General features: G+C 46.9%; 14 non-coding genes and 1 pseudogene across 14 annotated transcripts; 8 read left to right on the top strand and 7 right to left on the bottom strand.

Annotated features, from left to right (window-relative positions):
- Nucleotides 1-4,641: 4,641 nt before the first annotated feature.
- On the bottom strand, nucleotides 4,642-4,757 carry LOC135018528 (U5 spliceosomal RNA). Its single transcript, XR_010216218.1, has one exon. It is a non-coding gene; the product is annotated as a U5 spliceosomal RNA (small nuclear RNA).
- Nucleotides 4,758-5,032: 275 nt separating this feature from the next.
- Nucleotides 5,033-5,148, bottom strand: LOC135018492 (U5 spliceosomal RNA). Its single transcript, XR_010216182.1, has one exon. It is a non-coding gene; the product is annotated as a U5 spliceosomal RNA (small nuclear RNA).
- Nucleotides 5,149-5,422: 274 nt separating this feature from the next.
- On the bottom strand, nucleotides 5,423-5,538 carry LOC135018506 (U5 spliceosomal RNA). Its single transcript, XR_010216196.1, has one exon. It is a non-coding gene; the product is annotated as a U5 spliceosomal RNA (small nuclear RNA).
- Nucleotides 5,539-5,813: 275 nt separating this feature from the next.
- Nucleotides 5,814-5,929, bottom strand: LOC135018515 (U5 spliceosomal RNA). Its single transcript, XR_010216205.1, has one exon. It is a non-coding gene; the product is annotated as a U5 spliceosomal RNA (small nuclear RNA).
- A 274-nt stretch (nucleotides 5,930-6,203) lies between these two features.
- Nucleotides 6,204-6,319, bottom strand: LOC135018498 (U5 spliceosomal RNA). Its single transcript, XR_010216188.1, has one exon. It is a non-coding gene; the product is annotated as a U5 spliceosomal RNA (small nuclear RNA).
- A 264-nt stretch (nucleotides 6,320-6,583) lies between these two features.
- On the bottom strand, nucleotides 6,584-6,699 carry LOC135018516 (U5 spliceosomal RNA). Its single transcript, XR_010216206.1, has one exon. It is a non-coding gene; the product is annotated as a U5 spliceosomal RNA (small nuclear RNA).
- A 270-nt stretch (nucleotides 6,700-6,969) lies between these two features.
- On the bottom strand, nucleotides 6,970-7,085 carry LOC135018504 (U5 spliceosomal RNA). The gene has a single exon (XR_010216194.1). It is a non-coding gene; the product is annotated as a U5 spliceosomal RNA (small nuclear RNA).
- Nucleotides 7,086-7,229: 144 nt separating this feature from the next.
- On the top strand, nucleotides 7,230-7,357 carry LOC135018488 (U1 spliceosomal RNA; annotated as a pseudogene).
- A 593-nt stretch (nucleotides 7,358-7,950) lies between these two features.
- Nucleotides 7,951-8,114, top strand: LOC135018291 (U1 spliceosomal RNA). The gene has a single exon (XR_010216006.1). It is a non-coding gene; the product is annotated as a U1 spliceosomal RNA (small nuclear RNA).
- Nucleotides 8,115-8,266: 152 nt separating this feature from the next.
- On the top strand, nucleotides 8,267-8,429 carry LOC135018391 (U1 spliceosomal RNA). Its single transcript, XR_010216100.1, has one exon. It is a non-coding gene; the product is annotated as a U1 spliceosomal RNA (small nuclear RNA).
- Nucleotides 8,430-9,104: 675 nt separating this feature from the next.
- Nucleotides 9,105-9,268, top strand: LOC135018331 (U1 spliceosomal RNA). Its single transcript, XR_010216045.1, has one exon. It is a non-coding gene; the product is annotated as a U1 spliceosomal RNA (small nuclear RNA).
- Nucleotides 9,269-9,420: 152 nt separating this feature from the next.
- On the top strand, nucleotides 9,421-9,583 carry LOC135018447 (U1 spliceosomal RNA). The gene has a single exon (XR_010216149.1). It is a non-coding gene; the product is annotated as a U1 spliceosomal RNA (small nuclear RNA).
- Nucleotides 9,584-18,796: 9,213 nt separating this feature from the next.
- Nucleotides 18,797-18,960, top strand: LOC135018309 (U1 spliceosomal RNA). Its single transcript, XR_010216024.1, has one exon. It is a non-coding gene; the product is annotated as a U1 spliceosomal RNA (small nuclear RNA).
- A 152-nt stretch (nucleotides 18,961-19,112) lies between these two features.
- Nucleotides 19,113-19,275, top strand: LOC135018420 (U1 spliceosomal RNA). Its single transcript, XR_010216124.1, has one exon. It is a non-coding gene; the product is annotated as a U1 spliceosomal RNA (small nuclear RNA).
- Nucleotides 19,276-19,930: 655 nt separating this feature from the next.
- Nucleotides 19,931-20,094, top strand: LOC135018274 (U1 spliceosomal RNA). The gene has a single exon (XR_010215990.1). It is a non-coding gene; the product is annotated as a U1 spliceosomal RNA (small nuclear RNA).
- The last annotated feature ends 1,312 nt before the right edge of the window (nucleotides 20,095-21,406 follow it).

Genomic DNA, 21,406 nt, shown 5'->3' with positions numbered 1-21,406 from the left:
AAACAAATTAAAATGATAAAAGTTATTGTACTTTAAGTAAAAATAAAAGTGCCAAAATATCAATCCCAGTTTTTGATTACTTTAATTATAAAAAAAAAAATGCACATAGCAGAGGATAGTTTCGATCAATCGACCTCTGGGTTATGGGCCCAGCATGCTTCCATTGCACTACTCTGCTGCTCATGGAAGTGTCAGAGATCCTGAAGACTAAATTGATTAAAGGCCTTAAAGTACTGGACTATAAGGAAAGACTTACTAGGCTGAATATTTATACACTAGAAAAGAGGTGCCTAAGAGGAGATATTATTAATATCTTCAAATATGTAAAGATACATAACAAAGAGTTATCAGAGGAATTATTTATTAAAAGAACACGTGGTCACTCGCTGCGACTGGAGGAAAGTTCAGAACGCAATGGAGGAAAGGTTTCTTCACTGTTAGGGCAATCAGGATGTGGAATTCCCTGCCAGGGAAGGTGGTAATGGCGGACTCTGTAATTGGATTTAAAAAAGGAATGGATACATTTCTGAATGAAAAAGCTATCCAAGGTTATAATACTTAAAATATCAACATGGTTAATCCGGGGGTAACATGAGTTATAGTAGCTAACTAGTCATAAAACATTATTCAGCAAGTATGTAGAATCATCACAACTTAAAACAGGTTGAACACGATGGGCAATTTGCCTCTATTCAACCTCAAAAACTATGTTACTATATTACTATGTTATTGTAGTATACAGAACACCACAATGCAATGAGCAGTGATAGTGAGCACTGATGAGGATACTAGAACTGACACTGAGCAGCAAGATGCAGCACTGGACTATTAGTAATGTACTGTATTATGCTGAGCAACACAATGCAGCACAAGACAATGAACAGTGATACTGAGCACTGATGAGGATACTACTGAGAACTGACACTGAGCAGGAGAGACACACTACTAGTATTACTGAGCAGCAATAAGTAACCACTGATACTGAGCACTGATATTGAGATTTCCACTGAGAGAACATAGCCACGTCCTCTCCGCTCTCTCTTCAATGCACGAGTAAAAATGGCAGCAACGCGCAGCTCTTTATATGGAATCCGAATCTCGCGAGAATCCGACAGCGGGATGATGACATTTTCCCTTGTTCAGGTTTTCCGAGTCAGGCGGGAACAACCGAGCCTGCCTCGGACCAGTGTAAACCACGTGGAGTTCGTGGGGAATTCGGTTCTCGGAGAACCGAACCCGCTCCTCTCTACCTTATACCCTATCAATTTTTTTATTTTCAATCTAAGCCCCTGCAGTTTTCTGTAAGCATCTGCTTCGCTATGATGATCAACAAGTCACAAGGGCAAACACTCAGGGTTTGAGGCGTAGATCTTAGGACCAGCTGCTACAAGCATGGCAGAGGTGTCACTATCACTGGTGACACCCAGAGAGGTGGCGAGGGAGATTGTAATGCAGTGCGCGCAGATAAGCAGTGCAATGGTAAAAAGGAGGCATGGTTTCATAGGTAGGGGCGTGGCCTGGTGGCCTGAATCTACATTTTGTTGCTCCGGGTGTCCCGGGGGTTGGGGGCTGCACCCGGGGACTAGTGTGTGAGCGGTGCTGGCTCCTGCAAAGTGACAGGGCATGGCCACCCAGCATGACGCCTCCCTTCTTGACCATGCTGTAATTGCAGTCGCACTGCAGTTCAGCGTGATCATAAAAAATGGTGTAGGCTCCTGCTGGTGCAGACTGTATGTGCGCGCAGGAAGCCGCCACCATTTTTGTGATCACAGCGGCTGAATGTGATGTCATACAGTCGCTGTGACCACGCCCCCTGTGTCTCCTCCGTTGCAGACCCCATTTTGAAGCCTTGCCCCCGCACCGCTCCATCCCTGACTTGGAAATGGAGTGTTGCTGACCCACCTCTCCCCCCCTTCCCCGCCCCGATTGACAGGCAGAGGCGATCACATTCTCTGCGGGGTGCCGCAGAAAATGCAGGCACATGCGTATGCTCTTAGCAATTTTTGCAGTTGGATCGCTTATTGTGATTGCAATCCAACCTGAATCAGGCCCTATTACCTATCACAATGCGCTGCGGGCAGTACAAAATTGGGTTAATATAGGAGAAAAACCCCCAGACCTGTGCTCCTTAACTGTACCTGGTGGCTAGTGGAGCGGCTGCCCAGTAATCAGTGTCCACCGCAGTGCGCACACGGCCCACCCCCTACGGCCTCGCTCCCCTTCAGCAGCGGCCTCGTGATCCGGAAGGGTGGTGTGTGTGTGACTGACCTTAGGATGAAACCGGAGCCTCCGCTGCAGTGACCCAGCAACCAGGGCACGGGAGTATACAGCGCCGCTGGGAGTGATGAAGCTGCAGTAAAGATGTCTATTAGACCTAGCCTGCTGCAGCCCTTGTAGATTCTCATAAAACAAGTTCTTCTTTTCTTGTCAAAATTAATAGCTAAGAATAGGCTGCCTGAGGCAGGCCCCTGTTAATTGGCCTGCTACTGAAGGCACCAACTACAAACTGAGCTCCCTGTTCATGGAAGCGGGGTTATAGAGGAGAATGCACTGAGCTTCTTGGGAACAGTCAAAAGCTTTGAGCCGGTTGGTGCCTCAGATCAAGATCCTACTCTACACCCCAATGTGAATCCTTGTGGAGTCCAGTGTACCCCACAGAAGAAATTAATGTGTCACACCCATTGGCAGCAACCTTAGAATAGCTGCTGACGGGCACAATTGAGAAAGGAAGGGGGGGGGGGGGACATTTGAATCCAGCACATAGATGCAATTCAAATATGTAATTCGTACCTTCCTATTTTAAAATATAATGGATGAACCTCACCCTGTGAGAACAATCTTCATGATCAAGAGATCTCATATGCAAAATAAATATGAGTTGGGATAGGGCTGGGGAGGGCTGCTCGGGCAGCACCTCCCCCGTCAAGTTAAGGAGATTCAACTGAGGAAGCACAAGGGAACTCTCGTCTGGGGACAACAACTGCAGGGAGACCACATCTTTTCAGATGAACATGGGAGGGCGGAAGGCTGCCTAATACTGAAGCACCATATGCAACAACTAGTACAAGCATTCCTGGGGGAAGGTCTGCAGCAGACGGATTTGCATACGGTGATGTTATCCAAGCAGTGGGCCAAAGTTGACTGGAACCCTCATCTGCATATGAAAAGAGAAAAGGGGCATGCAGGGCATGGCGGCCTTTTGCAGTGCTTGGATGACCCCTAGTTCACATTAAACACCCCCACCCTCCTTTGGTGTGGGGCTCATGTTGGCCATGCCCCATCCCCTGAAGCATTCAAGCTGATTTCTTGCAGCAGCTGGGCACTGTAACAGCTCCAGAGCTGTTCTGTAAGGCAAGTAAAAGGGTGTGGGCCCTGCAGCACCACCTGTAGTTCGCATTGTGCGTTGGAAGGCACAAAGTAAGCAGACGGGAGGAGAAGTCAGGATAGTGCGCAAGGGCATTCTTTTCTCTTAGTCCGTAGAGGATGCTGGGGTCACATTAAGAACCATGGGGTATAGACGGGATCCGCAAGAGACATGGGCACTTTAAGACTTTCAAAGGGTGTGAACTGGCTCCTCCCTCTATGCCCCTCCTCCAGACTCCAGTTATAGGAACTGTGCCCAGGGAGACGGACATTTCGAGGAAAGGATTTATTGTTAAACTAAGGTGAGCATCTTACCAGCTCACACCTTAAACATGCCGCAGAACGTGGCATTCAACAGAACACAAGCCAACGGCATGAACAATTGCAGCAAAAAGCTGACCAGAACCATAACACAACATGTGTATAACCACAAGTAATAACTGCAGACACAGTATGGACTGGGACGGGTGCCCAGCATCCTCTACAGACTAAGAGAAAAGGATTTACCGGTAGGTATTAAAATCCTATTTTCTCATACGACCTAGAGGATGCTGGGGTCACATTAAGAACCATGGGGTTATACCAAAGCTCTTGAACGGGTGGGAGAGTGCGTACGACTCTGCAGCACCGAATGACCCAACTTAAGGTTATCATCAGCCAAGGTATCAAACTTGTAAAACTTAGCAAAAGTGTTTACTAAATAGCTGCTCGGCAAAGTTGCAATGCCGAGACTCCCCGACCAGCTGCCAAGGATGAACCCACCTTTCTAGTAGAATGGGTCTTCACCTACTTCAGTAACGGCAATCCTGCCGTGGAACGAGCATGCTGAATCTTACCACAGATCCAGCGCATAATGGTCTGCATGGAAGCAGGACACCAAATCCTGTTGGGAGCATACAGGACAAACAGAGCCTCTGTTTTCCTAATCTGAACCGTTCTGGTGACATACATTTTCAAAGTTCTGACCACAGCCAGAGACTTTGACTCAACGAAGGTGTCAGTGGCCAAAGGCACCATGTGGAAAGATGAACCACCTTCGGCAGAAATTGTTGACGTGTCCTCAATTCTGCTCTATCTTCATGAAAGATCAAATAAAGGCTCTTGTGATACTGCATGGTTTGTACTGTTTTCCATGTGCTCCCAGACCTTTAAGCAAGTAGCATGGTCAAGAAAGTTCTGTTTGAAAAGAAACAACATTTACTGTCATTGTTATGCAAATAAACTTACATTAAAGCTAACAAGAAAGCACACTCGTTCTGTCTTTAAACTGATAAAAGAAACCCCAATATTATGGGGCATGCAAAAATTGAGATAAAACTCAGTTTTGCTCCTCTCCACGGAAATCTTTAATAAAAGGCGAAATATTTGTTAGTTCTGAAGAGAAACCAGAGCATGACCAAGATTCCACCTGTCGCCTGAGTGCCATGCCAGCAGTTCTCATTCAGCTGAAAGTGAGCACCCAATTTGAATGAAAGAAAGCAGATTTCTCACCAGGCTTCCCCTTGCTATAAACATGGTTTGTACTCTTTTCCATGTGCTCCCAGATCTTTCAAGCAATTAGTGTGGTCAAGAAAGTTCTGTTTGAAAAGAAACAAACATTTACTGTCATTTCTATGCAAATGAGCTTACATTAAAGCACACTCGTTCTATCTTTAAACCGATAAAATAAAACCCCAATAAGATGGGGCATGCAAAAATTGAGATAAAACTCAGTTTTGCTCCTCTCCACGGAAATCTTTAGTAAAAGGCGAAAGATTTGTTCGTTCTGAAGAGAAACCAGAACATGACCAAGATTCCACCTGTCGCCTGAGTGCCATGCCAGCAGTCCTCATTCAGCTCAAAGTGAGCACCCAATTTGAAAGAAAGAAAGCAGATTTCTCACCAGGCTTCCCCTTGCTATAAACATGGTTTGTACTCTTTTCCATGTGCTCCCAGATCTTTCAAGCAATTAGTATAGTCAAGAAAGTTCTGTTTGAAAAGAAACAAACATTTACTGTCATTTCTATGCAAATGAGCTTACATTAAAGCACACTCGTTCTATCTTTAAACCGATAAAAGAAACCCCAATAAGACGGAGCATGCAAAAATTGAGATAAAACTCAGTTTTGCTCCTCTCCACGGAAATCTTTAGTAAAAGGCGAAAGATCTGTTCGTTTTGAAGAGAAACCAGAGCATGACCAAGATTCCACCTGTCGCCTGAGTGCCATGCCAGCAATCCTCATTCAGCTCAAAGTGAGCACCCAATTTGAAAGAAAGAAAGCAGATTTCTCACCAGGCTTCCCCTTGCTATAAACATGGTTTGTACTCTTTTCCATGTGCTCCCAGATCTTTCAAGCAATTAGTGTGGTCAAGAAAGTACTGTTTGAAAAGAAACAAACATTTACTGTCATTTCTATGCAAATGAGCTTACATTAAAGCACACTCGTTCTATCTTTAAACCGATAAAATAAAATCACAATAAGATGGGGCATGCAAAAATTGAGATAAAACTCAGTTTTGCTCCTCTCCACGGAAATCTTTAGTAAAAGGCGAAAGATTTGTTCGTTCTGAAGAGAAACCAGAACATGACCAAGATTCCACCTGTCGCCTGAGTGCCATGCCAGCAGTCCTCATTCAGCTCAAAGTGAGCACCCAATTTGAAAGAAAGAAAGCAGATTTCTCACCAGGCTTCCCCTTGCTATAAACATGGTTTGTACTCTTTTCCATGTGCTCCCAGATCTTTCAAGCATTTAGTATAGTCAAGAAAGTTCTGTTTGAAAAGAAACAAACATTTACTGTCATTTCTATGCAAATGAGCTTACATTAAAGCACACTCGTTCTATCTTTAAACCGATAAAAGAAACCCCAATAAGACGGAGCATGCAAAAATTGAGATAAAACTCAGTTTTGCTCCTCTCCACGGAAATCTTTAGTAAAAGGCGAAAGATCTGTTCGTTTTGAAGAGAAACCAGAGTATGACTAAGATTCCACCTGTCGCCTGAGTGCCATGCCAGCAGTCCTCATTCAGCGCAAAGTGAGCACCCAATTTGAAAGAAAGAAAGCAGATTTCTCACCAGGCTTCCCCTTGCTATAAGCATGGTTTGTACTCTTTTCCATGTGCTCCCAGATCTTTCAAGCAATTAGAATGGTCAAGAAAGTTCTGCTTGAAAAGAAACAGACATTTATAGTCATTGTTATGCAAATAAACTTACATTAAAGCTAACAAGAAACTGATAAAAGAAACCCCAATAATATGGGGCATGCAAAAATTGAGATAAAACTCAGTTTTGCTCCTCTCCACAGAAATCTTTAATAAAAGGCGAAAGATTTGTTCGTTCTGAAGAGAAACCAGAGCATGACCAAGATTCCACCTGTCGCCTAAATGCTGTGCCAGCAGTCCTCATTCAGATCAAAGTGAGCGCCCAACTTGAAAGTAAGCAGATTTCTCACCTGGCTTCTCCTTGCTATAAGCATGGTTTGTACTGTATTCCATGTGCTCCCAGATCTTTCAAGCAAGTAGCATGGTCAAGAAAGTTCTGTTTGAAAAGAAACAAACATTTACTGTCATTTCTATGCAAATGAGCTTACATTAAAGCACACTCATTCTATCTTTAAACCGATAAAAGAAACCCCAAAAAGATGGGGCATGCAAAAATTGAGATAAAACTCGGTTTTGCTCCTCTCCACGGAAATCTTTAATAAAAGGCGAAAGATTTGTTCGTTCTGAAGAGAAACCAGAGCATGACCAAGATTTTTATCTGAAAATATGTGTTCTCCCTGCAGTTGTTGTCCCCAGATGAGAGTTCCCTTGTGCTGCCTCAGTTGAATCTCCTTTACTTGACAGAGATGTGCCTGAGCAGCGGCCCTCCCCAGCCCTATCCCAAATCATACTTATTTTGCATAGGAGATACCATGGTCATGAAGATTGTTCTCCCAGGGTGAGGTTCATTCATTGCATTCTGGGTATGCTGACCCGTGTGATTTTCCCAAATGTGGGAAACTCGCTTTTATACCCTTGTGCACTATCCTGACTTCTCCTCCTGTCTGCTTACTTTGTGCCTTCCAATGCACAATGCAAACTACAGGTAGTGCTGCAGGGCCCACACCCTTTTACTTGCCTTACAGAGCAGCTCTGGAGCTGATACAGTGCCAAGCTGCTGCAAGAAATCAGCTTGAATGCTTCAGGGGATGGGGCATGGCCAACATGAGCCCCACACCGAAGGAGGGTGGGGGTGTTTAATGCGAACTAAGGGTCATCCAAGCGCCGCAAAAGGCCGCCATGCCCTGCATACCCCTTTTCTCTTTTCATATGCAGATGAGGGTTCCAGCCAACTTTGGCCCACTGCTTGGATGACATCACCGTATGCAAATCCGTCTTCTGCAGAACTTCCCCCAGGAATGCTTGCACTAGTTGTTGCATTTGGTTTGTTGTTTGGGGGTGCTTCAGTATTAGGCAGCCTTCTGCCCTCCCATGTTCATCTGAAAATATGTGTTCTCCCTGCAGTTGTTGTCCCCAGATGAGAGTTCCCTTGTGCTGCCTCAGTTGAATCTCCTTTACTTGACAGAGATGTGCATGAGCAGCGGCCCTCCCCAGCCCTATCCCAAATCATACTTATTTTGCATAGGAGATACCATGGTCATGAAGATTGTTCTCCCAGGGTGAGGTTCATTCATTGCATTTTGGGTATGCTGACCCCTGTGATTTACCCAAATGTGGGAAACTCGACTGCATTATTTGTGGTAGTGGGGGACTGTGTTTGTGCTTTCCTCTGGTCAGCTCTGTTAAAACTCAGATTTCTTTGTCTCAGATTTTCCTCTAGCCTTGTTCTTCTTTCGAGAGTTCCCTTGTGCTGCCTCAGGTGGATCTCCTTCACTTGACAGGGGGGTGCCCGAGCAGCGACCCTCCCCAGCTCTAGCCCAACTCCTACTTACCTGCCAGGTGAGATACTATGATCAGGAAGGTGCTTCTCCCAGGGCAAGGCTCACCCATTGCACTCTGGGTGTGCTGCTCCTACGATTTCCCCAAATGTGGGACACTTGACTGCATAATTTGTGTTTCCTCTGGTCGGCTCTCGTATAATTCAGATCTCTTTGTCTCAGGTCTTTCTCCAGCCTAGTTTGCTGTCTGTTTCCACTTCTTTTATCTTGAGCCCCTCCCTTCTATACCCTTGTGCACTATCCTGACTTCTCCTCCCGTCTGCTTACTTTGTGCCTTCCAATGCACAATGCAAACTACAGGTAGTGCTGCAGGGCCCACACAATCTTTTACTTGCCTTAAAGAGCAGCTCTGGAGCTGTTACAGTGCCCAGCTGCTGCAAGAAATCAGCTTGAATGCTTCAGGGGATGGGGCATGGCCAACATGAGCCCCACACCAAAGGTGGGTGGGGGTGTTTAATGCGAACTAGGGGTAATCCAAGCACCGCAAAAGGCCGCCATGCCCTGCACGCCCCTTTTCTCTTTTCATATGCAGATGAGGGTTGAAGCCAACTTTGACCCACTGCTTGGATGACATCACCATATGCAAATCCATCTGCTGCAGGCCTTGCCCCAGGAATGCTTGCACTAGTTGTTGCATTTGGTTTGTTGTTTGGGGGTGCTTCAGTATTAGGCAGCCTTCTGCCCTCCCATGTTCATCTGAAAATATGTGTTCTCCCTGCAGTTGTTGTCCCCAGATGAGAGTTCCCTTGTGCTGCCTCAGTTGAATCTCCTTTACTTGACAGAGATGTGCCTGAGCAGCGGCCCTCCCAGCCCTATCCCAAATCATACTTATTTTGCATAGGAGACACCATGGTCATGAAGATTGTTCACCCAGGGTGAGGTTCATTCATTGCATTCTGGGTATGCTGATTCCTGTGATTTCCCCAAATGTGGGAAACTCGCCTGCATTTTTTGTGGTAGTGGGGGACTGTGTTTGTGTTTTCCTCTGGTCAGCTCTGGTAAAAGTCAGATTTCTTTGTCTCATATATTCCTCTAGCCTTGTTCTTCTTTCGAGAGTTCCCTTGTGCTGCCTCAGTTGGATCTCCTTCACTTGACAGGGGGGTGCCCGAGCAGTGACCCTCCCCAGCTCTAGCCCAACTCCTACTTACCTGCCAGGTGAGATACTATGATCATGAAGGTGCTTCTCCCAGGGCAAGGCTCACCCATTGCACTCTGGGTGTGCTGCTCCTGTGATTTCCCCAAATGTGGGAAACTTGATTGCATAATTTGTGTTTCCCCTGGTCGGCTCTCGTATAATTCAGATCTCTTTGTCTCAGGTCTCTCTCCAGCCTAGTTTGCTGTCTGTTTCCACTTCTCTTTTCTGGAGCCACTCCCTTCTATGCCCTTGCGCACTATCCTGACTTCTCCCGTCTGCTTACTTTGTGCCTTCCAACGCACAATGCGAACTACAGGTAGTGCTGCAGGGCCCACACCCTTTTAGTTGCCTTACAGAGCAGCTCTGGAGCTGTTACAGTGCCCAGCTGCTGCAAGAAATCAGCTTGAATGCTTCAGGGGCTGGGGCATAGCCAACATGAGCCCCACACCAAAGGAGGGTGGGGGTGTTTAATGCGAACTAGGGGTCATCCAAGCACCGCAAAAGGCCGCCATGCCCTGCATGCCCCTTTTCTCTTTTCATATGCAGATGAGGGTTCCAGCCAACTTTGGCCCACTGCTTGGATGACATCACCGTATGCAAATCCGTCTGCTGCAGACCTTCCCCCAGGAATGCTTGTACTAGTTGTTGCATATGGTTTGATATTTGATGGTGCTTCAGTATTAGGCAGCCTTCCGCCCTCCCATGTTCATCTGAAAAGATGTGGTCTCCCTGCAGTTGTTGTCCCCAGACGAGAGTTCCCTTGTGCTTCCTCAGTTGAATCTCCTTAACTTGATGGGGGAGGGGCTGCCCGAGCAGCCACCCTCCCCAGCCCTATCCCAACTCATACTTATTTTGCATATGAGATCTCTTGATCATGAAGATTGTTCTCACAGGGTGAAGTTCATCCATTATATTTTAAAATAGGAAGGTACAAATTACATATTTGAATTGCATCTATGTGCTGGATTCAAATGTCCCCCCCCCCTTCCTTTCTCAATTGTGCCCATCAGCAACTATTCTAAGGTTGCTGCCAATGGGTGTGACACATTAATTTCTTCTGTGGGGTACACAGGACTCCACAAGGATTCACATTGGGGTGTAGAGTAGGATCTTGATCTGAGGCACCAACCGACTCAAAGCTTTTGACTGTTCCCAAGATGCTCAGCGCATCCTCCTCTATAACCCCGCTTCCATGAACAGGGAGCTCAGTTTGTAGTTGGTGCCTTCAGTAGCAGGCCACTTAACAGGGGCCTGCCTCAGGAAGCCAATTCTTAGCTATTCATTTTGACAAGAAAAGAAGAACTTGTTTTATGAGAATCTACAAGGGCTGCAGCAGGCTAGGTCTAATAGACATCTTTACTGCAGCTTCATCACTCCCAGCGGCGCTGTATACTCCCGTGCCCTGGTTGCTGGGTCACTGCAGCGGAGGCTCCGGTTTCTTCCTAAGGTCAGTCACACACACACCGCCCTTCCGGATCACGAGGCCGCTGATGAAGGGGAGCGTGGCCGTAGGGGGTGGACCGTGTGCGCACTGGCGTGGACACTGATTACTGGGCAGCCGCTCCACTAGCCACCAGGTACAGTTAAGGAGCACAGGTCTGGGGGTTTTTCTCCTATATTAAACCAATTTTGTACTGCCCGCAGCGCATTGTGATAGGTAATAGGGCCTGATTCAGGTTGGATTGCAATCACAATAAGTGATCCAACTGCAAAAATTGCTAAGAGCATACGCATGTGCCTGCATTTTCTGCGGCACCCCGCAGAGAATGCGATCGCCTCTGCCTGTCAATCGGGGCAGGGGGGGAGAGGGGGGTCAGCAACACTCCATTTCCAAGTCAGGGATGGAGCGGTGCGGGGGCAAGGCTTCAAAATGGGGTCTGCAATGGAGGAGACACAGGGGGCGTGGTCACAGCAGCTGTATGACATCACATTCAGCCGCTGTGATCACAAAAATGGTGGCGGCTTCCTGCGCGCACATACAGTCTGCACCAGCAGGAGGCTACACCATTTTTTATGATCACGCTGAACTGCAGTGCGACTGCAATTACAGCATGGTCAAGAAGGGAGGCGTCATGCTGGGTGGCCATAAGAGATGAGCGGGTTCGGTTCCTCGGAATCCGAACCCGCCCGAACTTCACCCTTTTTTGCTCGGGTCCGAGCAGACTCGGATCCTCTCGCCTTGCTCGGTTAACCCGAGCGCGCCCGAACGTCATCATCCCGCTGTAGGATTCTCACGAGACTTGGATTCTATATAAGGAGCCGCGCGTCGCCGCCATTTTCACACGTGCATTGAGATTGATAGGGAGAGGACGTGGCTGGCGTCCTCTCCGTTTAGATTAGAAGATAGAGACAAGTGACATTTGATTTACTACTAATTTGGGGAGCAGTTGAACTTGTCAGGAGTACTCAGTAGTGCAGAGTTTTGCTGATAGTGACCACCAGTTTTATTATTTATAATCCGTTCTCTGCCTGAAAAAAAACGATACACATACCATATCTGTGCTCAGCCTCAGTGTGCTGCATGATATATCATCTATGTATATCTGACTGTGCTGAGTGCTCACTGCTCACACAGCTTAATTGTGGGGGAGACTGGGGAGCAGTTATAGCAGGAGTACAGTGCACACTTTTGCTGCCAGTGTGACCACCAGTATATTGTCTGCCTGAAAAAGTTAAACACTCCTGTGGTGTTTTTTTTTTATTCTATAAATGCATTCTGCTGACAGTGTCCAGCAGGTCCGTCATACATATATTATATAAATATTTACCTGCAGTAGTGTTATATTTTTTTTTTCATCTTTATCATCTCTATATTAGCAGACGCAGTACGGTAGTCCACGGCTGTGGCTATCTCTGTGTCGTCAGTGCTCGTCCATAATTGTATACCTACCTACCTGTGGTGGTTTTTTTTTTTCTATCTTCTTCATACTAGTAGTTTAGGAGTCTACTGACAGTGTCCACCAGGTCCATCATTATATTATATACCTACAGTAGTAATATATTTATTATATTATCTATACTAGCAGACGCAGTACGGTAGTCCACGGCTGTGGCTATCTCTGTGTCGTCAGTGCTCGTCCATAATTGTATACCTACCTACCTGTGGTGGGGTTTTTTTTTTATCTTCTTCATACAAGCAGTTTAGCAGTCTGCTGACAGTGTCCACCAGGTCCGTCATTATATTATATACCTACAGTAGTAATATATTTATTATATTATCTATACTAGCAGATGCAGTACGGTAGTCCACGGCTGTACCTACCTCTGTGTCGTCAGTGCTCGTCCATAATTGTATACCTACCTGTGGTGGGTTTTTTTTTTCTATCTTCTTCATACTAGTAGTTTAGGAGTCTGCTGACAGTGTCCACCAGGTCCGTCATTATATTATATACCTACAGTAGTAATATATTTAGTATATTATCTATATTAGCAGACGCAGTACGGTAGTCCACGGCTGTACCTACCTCTGTGTCGTCACTCGTCCATAATTGTATACCTAACTGTGGTGGTTTTTTTTTTCTATCTTCTTCATACTAGTAGTTTAGCAGTCTGCTGACAGTGTCCACCAGGTCCGTCATTATATTATATATACCTACAGTAGTTATATATATTTTTTTTTATATCATTAATTATCATCTCTATACTAGCAGACGCAGTACGGTAGGCCACGGCTGTGGCTATCTCTGTGTCGTCAGTGCTCGTCCATAATTGTATACCTACCTACCTGTGGTGGAAGTTTTTTTCTATCTTCTTCATACTAGTAGTTTAGCAGTCTGCTGACAGTGTCCACCAGGTCCGTCATTATATTATATATACCTACAGTAGTTATATATATATTTTTTTTTATATCATTAATTATCATCTCTATACTAGCAGACGCAGTACGGTAGTCCACGGCTGTAGCTACCTCTGTGTCGTCAGTCACTCGTCATCCATAAGTATACTAGTATCCATCCATCTCCATTGTTTACCTGAGGTGCCTTTTAGTTGTGCCTATTAAAATATGGAGAACAAAAATGTTGAGGTTCCAAAAATAGGGAAAGATCAAGATCCACTTCCACCTCGTGCTGAAGCTGCTGCCACTAGTCATGGCCGAGACGATGAAATTCCATCAACGTCGTCTGCCAAGGCCGATGCCCAATGTCATAGTACAGAGCATGTAAAATCCAAAACACAAAAGATCAGTAAAAAAATGACTCAAAAATCTAAATAAAAATCGTCGGAGGAGAAGCGTAAACTTGCCAATATGCCATTTACCACACGGAGTGGCAAGGAACGGCTGAGGCCCTGGCCTATCTTCATGGCTAGTGGTTCAGCTTCACATGAGGATGGAAGCACTCAGCCTCTCGCTAGAAAAATGAAAAGACTTAAGCTGGCAAAAGCACAGCAAAGAACTGTGCGTTCTTCAAAATCACAAATCCACAAGGAGAGTCCAATTGTGTCGGTTGCGATGCCTGACCTTCCCAACACTGGACGTGAAGAGCATGCACCTTCCACCATTTGCACGCCCCCTGCAAGTGCTGGAAGGAGCACCCGCAGTCCAGTTCCTGATAGTCAGATTGAAGATGTCAGTGTTGAAGTACACCAGGATGAGGAGAATATGGGTGTTGCTGGCGCTGGGGAGGAAATTGACAAGGAGGATTCTGATGGTGAGGTGGTTTGTTTAAGTCAGGCACCCGGCGAGACACCTGTTGTCCGTGGGAGGAATATGGCCATTGACATGCCTGGTGAAAATACCAAAAAAATCAGCTCTTCGGTGTGGAAGTATTTCAACAGAAATGCGGACAACAGGTGTCAAGCCGTGTGTTGCCTTTGTCAAGCTGTAATAAGTAGGGGTAAGGACGTTAACCACCTCGGAACATCCTCCCTTATACGTCACCTGCAGCGCATTCATCATAAGTCAGTGACAAGTTCAAAAACTTTGGGCGACAGCGGAAGCAGTCCACTGACCAGTAAATCCCTTCCTCTTGTAACCAAGCTCACGCAAACCACCCCACCAACTCCCTCAGTGTCAATTTCCTCCTTCCCCAGGAATGCCAATAGTCCTGCAGGCCATGTCACTGGCAATTCTGACGAGTTCTCTCCTGCCTGGGATTCCTCCGATGCATCCTTGAGTGTAACGCCTACTGCTGCTGGCGCTGCTGTTGTTGCTGCTGGGAGTCGATGGTCATCCCAGAGGGGAAGTCGTAAGACCACTTTTACTACTTCCACCAAGCAATTGACTGTCCAACAGTCCTTTGCGAGGAAGATGAAATATCACAGCAGTCATCCTGCTGCAAAGCGGATAACTGAGGCCTTGGCATCCTGGGCAGTGAGAAACGTGGTTCCGGTATCCATCATTACTTCAGAGCCAACTATAGACTTGATTGAGGTACTGTGTCCCCGGTACCAAATACTATCTAGGTTCCATTTCTCTAGGCAGGCGATACCGAAAATGTACACAGACCTCAGAAAAAGACTCACCAGTGTCCTAAAAAATGCAGTTGTACCCAATGTCCACTTAACCACGGACATGTGGACAAGTGGAGCAGGGCAGACTCAGGACTATATGACTGTGACAGCCCACTGGGTAGATGTATTGACTCCCGCCGCAAGAACAGCAGCGGCGGCACCAGTAGCAGCATCTCGCAAACGCCAACTCTTTCCTAGGCAGGCTACGCTTTGTATCACCGCTTTCCAGAATACGCACACAGATGAAAACCTCTTACGGCAACTGAGGAAGATCATCACAGAATGGCTTACCCCAATTGGACTCTCCTGTGGATTTGTGGCATCGGACAACGCCAGCAATATTGTGCGTGCATTATATCTGGGCAAATTCCAGCACGTCCCATGTTTTGCACATACCTTGAATTTGGTGGTGCAGAATTATTTAAAAAACGACAGGGGCGTGCAAGAGATGCTGTCGGTGGCCACAAGAATTGCGGGACACTTTCGGCGTACAGGCACCACGTACAGAAGACTGGAGCAACACCAAAAACGCCTGAACCTGCCCTGCCATCATCTGAAGCAAGAAGTGGAAACGAGGTGGAATTCAACCCTCTATATGCTTCAGAGGATGGAGGAGCAGCAAAAGGCCATTCAAGCCTATACATCTGACCACGATATAGGAGGTGGAATGCACCTGTCTCAAGCGCAGTGGAGAATGATTTCAACGTTGTGCAAGGTTCTGCAACCTTTTGAACTTGCCACACGTGAAGTCAGTTCAGACACTGCCAGCCTGAGTCAGGTCATTCCCGTCATCAGGCTTTTGCAGAAGAAGCTGGAGACATTGAAGGAGGAGCTAAGACAGAGCGATTCCGCTAGGCATGTGGGACTTGTGGATGGAGCCCTTCATTCGCTTAACCAGGATTCACGGGTGGTCAATCTGTTGAAATCAGAGCACTACATTTTGGCCACCGTGCTCGATCCTAGATTTAAAACCTACGTTGTATCTCTCTTTCCGGCAGACACAAGTCTGCAGGGGTTCAAAGACCTGCTGGTGAGAAAATTATCAAGTCAAGCGGAACTTGATCGGTCAACAGCTCCTCCTTCACAGTCTCCCGCAATTGGGGGTGCGAGGAAAAGGCTCAGAATTCCGAGCCCACCCGCTGGCGGTGATGCAGGGCAGTCTGGAGCGACTGCTGATGCTGACATCTGGTCCGGACTGAAGGACCTGCCAACGATTACGGACATGTCGTCTACTGTCACTGCATATGATTCTCTCACCATTGAAAGAATGGTGGAGGATTATATGAGTGACCGCATCCAAGTAGGCACGTCAGACAGTCCGTACGTATACTGGCAGGAAAAAGAGGCAATTTGGAGGCCCTTGCACAAACTGGCTTTATTCTACCTAAGTTGCCCTCCCACAAGTGTGTACTCCGAAAGAGTGTTTAGTGCCGCCGCTCACCTTGTCAGCAATCGGCGTACGAGGTTACTTCCAGAAAATGTGGAGAAGATGATGTTCATTAAAATGAATTATAATCAATTGCTCCGTGGAGACATTGACCAGCAGCAATTGCCTCCACAAAGTATACAGGGAGCTGAGATGGTGGATTCCAGTGGGGACGAATTGATAATCTGTGAGGAGGGGGATGTACACGGTGATGAATCGGAGGATGATGATGAGTTGGACATCTTGCCTCTATAGAGCCAGTTTGTGCAAGGAGAGATTTATTGCTTCTTTTTTGGTGGGGGTCCAAACCAACCCGTCATTTCAGTCACAGTCGTGTGGCAGACCCTGTCACTGAAATGATGGGTTGGTTAAAGTGTGCATGTCCTGTTTATACAACATAAGGGTGGGTGGGAGGGCCCAAGGCAATTCCACCTTGCACCTCTTTTTTCTTTTATTTTTCTTTGCGTCATGTGCTGTTTGGGGAGTGTTTTTTGGAAGGGCCATCCTGCGTGACACTGCAGTGCCACTCCTAGATGGGCCAGGTGTTTGTGTCGGCCACTTGGGTCGCTGAGCTTAGTCACACAGCTACCTCATTGCGCCTCTTTTTTTCTTTGCGTCATGTGCTGTTTGGGGAGTGTTTTTTGGAAGGGCCATCCTGCGTGACACTGCAGTGACACTCCTAGATGGGCCAGGTGTTTGTGTCGTCCACTTGGGTCGCTGAGCTTAGTCACACAGCTACCTCATTGCGCCACTTTTTTTCTTTGCGTCATGTGCTGTTTGGGGAGTGTTTTTTGGAAGGGCCATCCTGCGTGACACTGCAGTGCCACTCCTAGATGGGCCAGGTGTTTGTGTCGGCCACTTGGGTCGCTGAGCTTAGTCACACAGCTACCTCATTGCGCCTCTTTTTTTCTTTGCGTCATGTGCTGTTTGGGGAGTGTTTTTGGAAGGGCCATCCTGCGTGACACTGCAGTGCCACTCCTAGATGGGCCAGGTGTTTGTGTCGGCCACTTGGGTCGCTGAGCTTAGTCACACAGCTACCTCATTGCGCCTCTTTTTTTCTTTGCGTCATGTGCTGTTTGGGGAGTGTTTTTTGGAAGGGCCATCCTGCGTGACACTGCAGTGCCACTCCTAGATGGGCCAGGTGTTTGTGTCGGCCACTTGGGTCGCTGAGCTTAGTCACACAGCTACCTCATTGCGCCTCTTTTTTTCTTTGCGTCATGTGCTGTTTGGGGAGTGTTTTTTGGAAGGGCCATCATGCGTGACAATGCAGTGCCACTCCTAGATGGGCCAGGTGTTTGTGTCGGCCACTTGGGTCACTGAGCTTAGTCATCCAGCGACCTCGGTGCAAATTTTAGGACTAAAAATAATATTGTGAGGTGTGAGGTGTTAAGAATAGACTGAAAATTAGTGGAAATTATGATTATTGAGGTTAATAATACTTTGGGATCAAAATGACTCCCAAATTCTATGATTTAAGCTGTTTTTTAGGGTTTTTTGAAAAAAACACCCGAATCCAAAACACACCCGAATCCGACAAAAAAAATTCGGTGAGGTTTAGCCAAAATGCGTTCGAACACAAAACACGGCCGCGGAACCGAACCCAAAACCAAAACACAAAACCCGAAAAATTTCCGGTGCACATCTCTAGTGGCCATGCCATGTCACTGTGCAGGAGCCAGCACCGCTCACACACTAGTCCCCGGTGCAGCCCCCAACCCCCGGGACACCCGGAGCAACAAAATGTAGATTCAGGCCACCAGGCCACGCCCCTACCTATGAAACCATGCCTCCTTTTTACCATTGCGCTGCTTATCTGCGCGCACTGCATTACAATCTCCCTCGCCACCTCTCTGGGTGTCACCAGTGATAGTGACACCTCTGCCATGCTTGTAGCAGCTGGTCCTAAGATCTACACCTCAAGCCCTGAGTGTTTGCCCTTGTGACTTGTTGATCATCATAGCAAAGCAGATGCTTACAGAAAACTGCAGGGGCTTAGATTGAAAATAAAAAAAATTGATGGGTATAAGGTAGAGAGGAGCGGGTTCGGTTCTCCGAGAACCGAATTCCCCACGAACCCCACGAACTCCTCCTCCGAGGCAGGCTCGGTTGTTCCCGCCTGCCTCGGAAAACCTGAACAAGGGAAAATGTCATCATCCCGCTGTCGGATTCTCGCGAGATTCGGATTTCATATAAAGAGTGCAAGCATTCCTGGGGGAAGGCCTGCAGCAGATGGATTTGCATATGGTGATGTCATCCAAGCAGTGGGTCAAAGTTGGCTTCAGAAACAAACAGGAATGCTTGCACTAGTTGTTGCATTTGGTTTGTTGTTTGGGGGTGCTTCAGTATTAGGCAGCCTTCTGCCCTCCCATGTTCATCTGAAAATATGTGTTCTCCCTGCAGTTGTTGTCCCCAGATGAGAGTTCCCTTGTGCTGCCTCAGTTGAATCTCCTTTACTTGACAGAGATGTGCCTGAGCAGCGGCCCTCCCCAGCCCTATCCCAAATCATACTTATTTTGCATATGAGATAAAATGGTCATGAAGATTATTCTCCCAGGGTGAGGTTCATTCATTGCATTCTGGGTATGCTGACCCCTGTGATTTCCCCAAATGTGGGTAACTCGACTGCATTATTTGTGGTAGTGGGGGACTGTGTTTGTGTTTTCCTCTGGTCAGCTCTGGTAAAAGTCAGATTTCTTTGTTTCAGATCTTCCTCTAGCCTTGTTCTTCTTTCGAGAGTTCCCTTGTGCTGCCTCAGTTGGATCTCCTTCACTTGACAGGGGGGTGCCCGAGCAGCGACCCTCCCCAGCTCAAGCCCAACTCCTACTTACCTGCCAGGTGAGATACTATGATCATGAAGGTGCTTCTTCCAGGGCAAGGCTCACCCATTGCACTCTGGGTGTGCTGCCCCTGCGATTTCCCCAAATGTGGGAAACTTGACTGCATAATTTGTGTTTCCCCTGGTCGGCTCTCGTATAATTCAGATCTCTTTGTCTCAGGTCTCTCTCCAGCCTAGTTTGCTGTCTGTTTCCACTTCTTTTTTCTTGAGCCCCTCCCTTTTATACCCTTGTGCACTATCCTGACTTCTCCTCCTGTCTGCTTACTTTGTGCCTTCCAATGCACAATGCAAACTACACACCCTTTTACTTGCCTTACAGAGCAGCTCTGGAGCTGTTACAGTGCCAAGCTGCTGTAAGAAATCAGCTTGAATGCTTCAGGGGCTGGGGCATTGTCAACATGAGCCCCACACCGAAGGAGGGTGGGGGTGTTTAATGCGAACTAAGGGTCATCCAAGCGCCGCAAAAGGCCGCCATGCCCTGCATACCCCTTTTCTCTTTTCATATGCAGATGAGGGATCCAGCCAACTTTGGCCCACTGCTTGGATGACATCACCGTATGCAAATCCGTCTTCTGCAGAACTTCCCCCAGGAATGCTTGTACTAGTTGTTGCATTTGGTTTGTTGTTTGGGGGTGCTTCAGTATTAGGCAGCCTTCTGCCCTCCCATGTTCATCTGAAAATATGTGTTCTCCCTGCAGTTGTTGTCCCCAGATGAGAGTTCCCTTGTGCTGCCTCAGTTGAATCTCCTTTACTTGACAGAGATGTGCCTGAGCAGCGGCCCTCCCCAGCCCTATCCCAAATCATACTTATTTTGCATAGGCGATACCATGGTCATGAAGATTGTTCTCCCAGGGTGAGGTTCATTCATTGTATTCTGGGTATGCTGACCCCTGTGATTTCCCCAAATGTGGGAAACTCGACTGCATTATTTGTGGTAGTGGGGGACTGTGTTTGTGCTTTCCTCTGGTCAGCTCTGGTAAAAGTCAGATTTCTTTGTCTCAGATCTTCCTCTAGCCTTGTTCTTCTTTCGAGAGTTCCCTTGTGCTGCCTCAGTTGGATCTCCTTCATTTGACAGGGGGTGCCCGAGCAGCAATCCTCCACAGCTCTGGCCCAACTCCTACTTACCTGCCAGGTGAGATACTATGATCTTCACTGTTAGGGCAATCAGGATGTGGAATTCCCTGCCAGGGAAGGTGGTAATGGCGGACTCTGTAATTGGATTTAAAAAAGGAATGGATACATTTCTGAATGAAAAAGCTATCCAAGGTTATAATACTTAAAATATCAACATGGTTAATCCGGGGGTAACATGAGTTGTAGTAGCTAACTAGTCATAAAACATTATTCAGCAAGTATGTAGAATCATCACAACTTAAAACAGGTTGAACACGATGGGCAATTTGCCTCTATTCAACCTCAAAAACTATGTTACTATATGTTACTATATTACTATGTTACTGTAGTATACAGAACACCACAATGCAATGAGCAGTGATAGTGAGCACTGATGAGGATACTAGAACTGACACTGAGCAGCAAGATGCAGCACTGGACTATTAGTAATGTACTGTAGTATGCTGAGCACAACAATGCAGCACAAGACAATGAGCAGTGATACTGAGCACTGATGAGGATACTACTGAGAACTGACACTGAGCAGGAGAGACACACTACTAGTATTACTGAGCAGCAATAAGTATCCACTAATACTGAGCACTGATATTGAGATTTCCACTGAGAGAACATAGCCACGTCCTCTCCGCTCTCTCTTCAATGCACGAGTAAAAATGGCGGCAACGCGCAGCTCTTTATATGGAATCCGAATCTCGCGAGAATCCGACAGCGGGATGATGACATTTTCCCTTGTTCAGGTTTTCCGAGTCAGGCGGGAACAACCGAGCCTGCCTCGGAGGAGGAGTTCGTGGGGTTCGTGGGGAATTCGGTTCTCGGAGAACCGAACCCGCTCCTCTCTACCTTATACCCATCAATTTTTTTTATTTTCAATCTAAGCCCCTGCAGTTTTCTGTAAGCATCTGCTTTGCTATGATGATCAACAAGTCACAAGGGCAAACACTCAGGGCTTGAGGTGTAGATCTTAGGACCAGCTGCTACAAGCATGGCAGAGGTGTCACTATCACTGGTGACACCCAGAGAGGTGGCGAGGGAGATTGTAATGCAGTGCGCGCAGATAAGCAGCGCAATGGTAAAAAGGAGGCATGGTTTCATAGGTAGGGGCGTGGCCTGGTGGCCTGAATCTACATTTTGTTGCTCCGGGTGT

The sequence above is a fragment of the Pseudophryne corroboree genome, unplaced genomic scaffold (genome assembly GCF_028390025.1).
Source record: "Pseudophryne corroboree isolate aPseCor3 unplaced genomic scaffold, aPseCor3.hap2 scaffold_322, whole genome shotgun sequence".
Taxonomy (NCBI): Eukaryota; Metazoa; Chordata; class Amphibia; order Anura; family Myobatrachidae; genus Pseudophryne; species Pseudophryne corroboree.
This window is presented reverse-complemented; position numbering and strand designations above follow the sequence as displayed.